This window comes from Chrysochloris asiatica, unplaced genomic scaffold, assembly GCF_000296735.1.
Source record: "Chrysochloris asiatica unplaced genomic scaffold, ChrAsi1.0 scaffold00325, whole genome shotgun sequence".
Lineage (NCBI taxonomy): Eukaryota > Metazoa > Chordata > Mammalia > Afrosoricida > Chrysochloridae > Chrysochloris > Chrysochloris asiatica.
The window spans coordinates 485953-492549 of record NW_006408843.1 but is presented as its reverse complement, the minus strand read 5'-3'; the positions used below and the strand labels follow the sequence as shown (position 1 = coordinate 492549).

Sequence of the window (6597 nt, the reverse complement as noted above, 5' to 3'; positions counted from 1 at the left end):
GGAGACATTTTCCTTAGGCTTTTTATTTCACTGCAAACAATGTTGTTGTTATTAAGTGTCATCGACCAATTCCAAATCTTAGTGCCCTGTGAAGGGTTTCCAAGGAGGTGCTACTGAATTTGACCCACCGACCTTGCAGACTATGTTGTTTTTAAGTGCTGTTGAGTTGGTTCCAAACCATAGCGACCCTGCACAGGGTTTCTGAGGCTGTCAATCTTTATGAGAGCAGAAAGCCCCATCTTTCTCCCACGGAACTGCTAGTAGTTTCAAACTGCTGACCTTGAGGTTAACATTCGTAACCACTACTCTACCAGAGCCTTGCATGTTCTGTGCTCTAAAGCGTATCATATGCTTATACTTAACTTTTAGTCTTACTAAACATACTGCATTTGTTCACTTGATCTGTCTCCCATGAAAAGTGAGTTACTTGAAGGAAGGAATTATCTGATATTTATCTTGATGTTACTAACATCTAGAACTTCTAATTCTAAGCATATATGAGGGGGCTTCAAAAAGTTCATGGAAACATGGAATTGAAAGGTAGTGGAATTTTCCCACAAACCTTTTGAAGCCCTCTTGTATTTGTATAATTCAACAGACTCAAGACTATAACTACTGTGTTTTATGACATTGAGAGATCTGTTTTCTGATCCTAGCCTGACTCATTTAATTGGCATAATGAGTATCTGAGGGATTTATCTTCAACTAAGGAGCTCTGGTAGCGAATCGGGCTGCGAACCTTAAGGCCAACAGTTCGAAACTATCCGCAGCTCTGCGGGAGAAAGATGAGACGTTGGGCTCCCGTAAAGATTTACAGCCTCGGGAACCCTGTACAGGGTCACTATGGGTCGGAACCGACTCGACGGCACTTAACAACAACAACAAATCACTTTTATAAAGATATTCTAGAGCTGACTTTATATTCAGGGATAGCGATGGGATATGTTTCCCTATTTGATATGCTTGAAGAAAAAAGAAAACAGGAAAGAAAATCGTGAAAGAAAATCACTTTGGAAAATACTGTCACTTAATATGTATTGGTTTCTGTGTCAAATAAAAAGAAGAAAAAAGAAGAAACTGTAACTCATTGGCATTATCTTTAATGATGTCACAATTAGTTTAGGAACCATAAGGACAAAACATGAATAAGTGAGATGTTAAGTAGAAAGTGCCACAAGGATAAACGGACCAGATTCCATTGTGTCGAAAAAGAAAGATTTCTGTGGATTTTGGTGATCAGAGCAGTGTATTCATTGAGAACTTTTAGATGAGAATTGAACCTCTGAGTATTTAGAGGGAATTGTTGTTGTTGTTAAGTGCTATAGAGTCGATTCCGACCCATAGTGACCCTGTACAGGGTTTCCGAGACTGTAAATCTTTACGGGAGCAGAAAGCCTCGTCTTTATCCCACAGAACAGCTGGTAGTTTCGAACTGCTGACCTTGTGGTTCGTGGCCGATTCATAATCACTATGCTACCAGAGCTCCTTATCAGAGGGAATAAGGTTGCAAAATTTAAATGATTGGTTTCAGAGTGTGGAAATCAGTGACAATAAAATTATTATGACACTTGAGGAAGACATGGAGTTTCACAGCCCAAAACTATTATTTCTTTGATTGACTAATATACTGCCTTTTAAAAAATGTTCTTTCAATTCTGTATAATGAACTGTCATGATATATTGATATTAATGTAAACAAAGTCTTACCAGTGTATGTGTCCAATGAGTAAACTGCTAGGTATTCATAACAAAATGATTTACCTTGTGTGTCTATCTGGCATCGGAGTTCAAATCTGAGATTTAAGTCATGAATCATAACGTGATGTGCTGTGGTTTCTACTAGATGATAAAGCAGGAAAGAAAAAGTCATATAGGGCAATAGGTATAATATATTAACGTCAGAAACCCATTTTTCTAAGGTAGGAAAAGCCTCAACAGCTTATAAACTGACAATTTTATACGTCACTTTCCTATATACTCATTTTATTTTTTAATCATTTTAGCTCTGGGTGTTGTTTCCAACTCCCTATGGTCTGCATGACAGTTTATATTGTCTTCAAAAGAAAAACCATCTCAGGGTTTGGCTAAACCTCTTGGAAAATACCTATCTATCCGTTGATGTTGGCTGGATTTCTTTTTTTCTTTGACTTGGCATGGTTTACATTTCTCTCATGTTTATCTTAGGAGATATATGTCCTAGCATAGAATGCAAATTGGGAGTACAGGGAGTTCTAAATGAGTTTCCATTTGACATTGTTTAATCATAGATTATTTTGATTTCTTTGAATAGTTTAGTTGGTGTGCCTTGGGACTTAGGTTTTTACATCCACTTGATAAAGATTTTCCAGACATTGTTATAAATAATAGTAATTAAGATTATTTTAGCCATTTTGCTGAAGGTGAATTGAAGGCAGATTTAGAGGTCATTAGATATAATGGGTTTGGGAAGCCCATGGTTTGCTTATCCACTTACTGCCTAAAAGTAGAAGCAGATGGAATCCCTTCCCTCTGCATGCTGTTATTTGGTTTGAACTCTGAAGCATTTCTTGTCCTAGTCTCTTCACACCTTGCCTCCTCTGTATTTCAGGAGGGACCAGTCTGAACGTCTCAGACGTGTGTGTCAGCTCATATCTGGACGGTCTGACTAGTGGGAGACAATGGCAGGAAACTGGAAAGTCTGGGAAGAGGAGAAATCAAGAGATTTCCTTCACCTCTGTTGGCCTCAGGCAACATCATTTTTAGTGTTTCCCCTGACTCCTGCTTGCTTTCATGGGCCCACCTACTTTCCTCCAGGTGAGTCCATGTTTGCGATTCCATTAATGTCATCCATTTCCTGGATCCCTTTGTTCCAGTCTGTAGATGGTAGTAACTTTCTGCTGTGTCTATTCTCAGGGTTGCTTTTTTTTAAAAAATTCTTAGATTTTCTATCTATTAAACAATGTTCACTTCTATTTTAAAAAAAGTTAAAGTGAATTATGCTTCCTGGTTGGATCTTGACCAATGTATTTCTTTTCCTTCTCCAACTGATGACAGGAAAAATTACACAGTTCTCTTATCACACTGAAGTCCTGGTGTGGTGCTGCAGGTTAGTGTGCTGGACTGCAAAGTCAGTTCGAACTGCAAGGTTGGCTGTTCAAACTCGCCGCTTGATCATCAGAAACCCTACACAAGGTTGTTATGGGTTGAAACCAAGTCGACAGCATTTAACAACAACTTATCACACTATCGCTATAGTCACTATCACTGTTAAAGAAATACACTTACTGCTCTCTGCAGAGTACAAACTCAGTGCTCTAGATAGAATGAGAAGTAAAACAAGGACCAAGCATCGAAAATGGTCTTAGCACAAGGCCAAAAGATTGACACACATAATGTGGTTCTGGGTCACTGATGGGTTTGTATGGTCTAAGGTTTTTGTTGTTAGTTGACTTCAAGTCAGAACTGACTCATAGTGACCTTATGCACAACACAATGAAACACTGTTCTAAGGTGGTGGTGGTGGTGATGTGCCATGTAGTCTAAAGTTGTTGTTGTTGTTGTTGTTGTTGTTGTTGTTATGTGCCGTGGAGTCGGTTCCGACTCATAGCGACCCTGTCCAGGGTTTCCGAGGCTGTAAATCTTTACGGGAACAAAAAGCCTTATCTTTCTCCCGTGGAACAGCTGGTAGTTTCGAACTGCTGACTTGCGATTCACAGTCCGATTCATAACCACAATGCAATTCTAAAGTATTGTCCCCCATTTTCTACTAAAGATTTTAAGCTATCAAAAGAGTAAGGAATCAGAGTGATGTTCTCAACCAGCCACAGGGAAGGAGAATGCATCACTGAGAATGCATTTATTGTGATTTCCTTTAGTTTAGGGCTCTGTGCTTTATTGAGTCCCAGAATATGACAATATATTCTTGGAAAATAGATAGAAATACTTCTTTCAGGACAGAGAATGCTCTACAAGCCTGAGAACACCCTATTAAGGACAATCAGTTAAAACCCAATTTTGATTTGATTTGATGTTTTTCATAAATGTACATTCATTTGCCTGTTTTCACTCTCTGTAAGATTTCAGGACTGACTCAGAATAGTCTTAAACATTTGCGAAGCTTAACTCAAATCAGGTAACTAAATGTGAAACTAGTTGCTAACTATTTAAATACCATTGAAAACTGATGACAAAGATTGCATTGCCTTTTTATCAGTGACCTAAAATAGCCTTTTAATTATCAGAGCACCACAATCAATCATCTCAAAAGAAGGCTAAATATTTCACATTTAATTCATATTTCTAAATTTATATAAGCGGAGGGTAGAGATCATTCTCTTCAAGCCAAGAAAAAATTCCCAATAAAAACCAATTTGTCACTTAAGAAATGGGGTTAGAGCATAAGGTCTATTTTTCTCAGAAGTTTAGTTCAGAGACTCTGGCTTAATTTGAAAGAAAGCACTCTTATCTCTGTTTTCATTTGTTTCCTTGGCAACCCCTTTTTTCCCAAAATTGTTTTCATGTATGTGTATGGGGAAGTTAGATCAGTGATGGATAGATATCAGGAGAAATACACAGGATTTGTTGCTAAAATAAGGAACTGAATAATCCCTAGGCTATTGTTAGGGGTGGTGTCCTGGTGTGCTGTTTTTGGATAAGCACTGGACTGCTGACCACAAGGTCAGGTGTTCAAACCCACCAGCCATTCCTTGGAAACTCTACACAGGATAACTATGAGTAGGAACCAACTCAACAGCACTTTACAACAACCGCATTGTTTGGGTTCTGGTACGGCACTGCAGCATAATCAATGGACTGCTGACCTCAGGTTAGGCAATTCAAACCTACCAGTCACTCCTCAGAAACCTTGTACAGGGTCACTATGAGTCCAACTCAATGGCACTTAACATCATTAATAGGTTATTATCCCTAGGCAGACTATTTCAGAATGTTCTGTAGGCTATGAATATCACACAGGATATTTTTATAACCATGAAGATAATAAATCTAATTTTTCATGTAGAAATGTATATTTTAATGCTCATTTTCAAATTTGCTATTTCTCAGTTAAAATATATGTCTGCTCAACATTTTCCAGGACCCTCAAATGAAAAGTCAATAAATTTAGTGACAATTATTCTGCCTTGTGGCAGGTACTTCATTGCATGGTTATAAAACCCAATTAGATAGCTATTGTTGTTGCTAAGTGCTATGGAGTCGGTTCCAACCCATAATGACCCTGTTTAGGGTTTCCGAAGACTGGCTGGTGAGCTTGAACAGTCAGTCTTGCGGTTCAAACTGACATTGCAATACAGAACATTAACCCATAGCACCACACCAGCACTCCAATTAGATTGCTATTGCTGTTAAGTGGGACCCTGAATAGGGTTTCTGAGGAGCGCTTGGTGAGTTTAAGCCACCGACCTTGTGGTTCAAATGACTTTGCAATCCAGTGCATTAACCCACAGCGTCACACCAGGACTCCAATTAGATAGTAGTGGTGGTGGTGGTGGTTATGTACCATGCAGTCGGTTCTGAGGCTGTAAATCTTTCTCCCTTGGAACAACTGGTAGTTTCAAACTGCTGACACTGAGGTTAGCAGCCTTATTCATAATCACCATACTACCAGAGCTCCTTCCAATTAGATAGTAGATGCTGTTATATTTTATCATGAACAGATCTATGCTCAGAGTAAATTGCTAGCAATAATAAAGCAAGTAGAGATTTGGACCAGGTGATGCAAATATTAAACTTGCCGATCGTTTAGTAGCAATATGTAGCCTCTTTCAAGGGATAATACTGAAAATAGCCTCTTACTGACAGAAGATGTAATAATTACGCTGAATTGACAAAGGGCTGGGTTATATAGTCAAAGCTGTAGTTTCTTCCTCTTTCCCTTTTTGGTTGGTTGTACTACTTTGATGCATTTAATTGAGCTTCTTTCTTTTCCCACTTAACTATGTTGTTGTTAAGTGTCATCAAGACAGTTTTGACTCACGGTGACCCTGTATTGGGTTTCCAAGGAGTGGCTGATGACCTTGAACCACCGACCTTGCAGTTCAAACTGTCTTTGCCTTCCAGTGCATTAACCCACAGTGCCACTGGGTTTCGTTAAATAGAACTCTTCTGTTTCCCCAACTGAAAGGTGAACTATTCAAAACCATGAGTTTTCATAGAATACTTTTACTATATATACTGTCAAAAAACAGAAGATATTAAGGAACAAATTTGTGAAATTATTACCACCATTATTTCCTGTTGGTGCAAACATTTGGATTAAAAAATAAATTTTAAAAAATCCACTGTCATTGAGTCCATTGTGACTCACAGCAAGCCAATAGAACAGAGTAGACCTGTCCTAAAGTGTTTCCAAGACTATAACCTTTACAGAACCAGAGTGTCTTTCTGCTTCAGACCAACTGGTGGGCTTGAACCTCCAACCTTTCAGTCACTTTAACCACTACACCACCAGGGTTCCTTTGCCACAAGTGATTATATTTGACATCACAAATATCTGCATGGATACAGCAACTCCAGCTACCATGTGCAGAGCAAAATTAAATAGTCACAGCACTCTTATTATTCTTAGCCAAGGATGATGATGATTTTGTTGTTTGGCTA

The 6597-nt window shown here is 38.6% G+C and overlaps 1 pseudogene; it reads left to right on the top strand.

Moving 5' to 3' along the window:
- Positions 1-2657: 2657 nt before the first annotated feature.
- LOC102818226 overlaps positions 2658-6597 on the top strand; it is an 80968-nt pseudogene continuing 77028 nt past the window's right edge.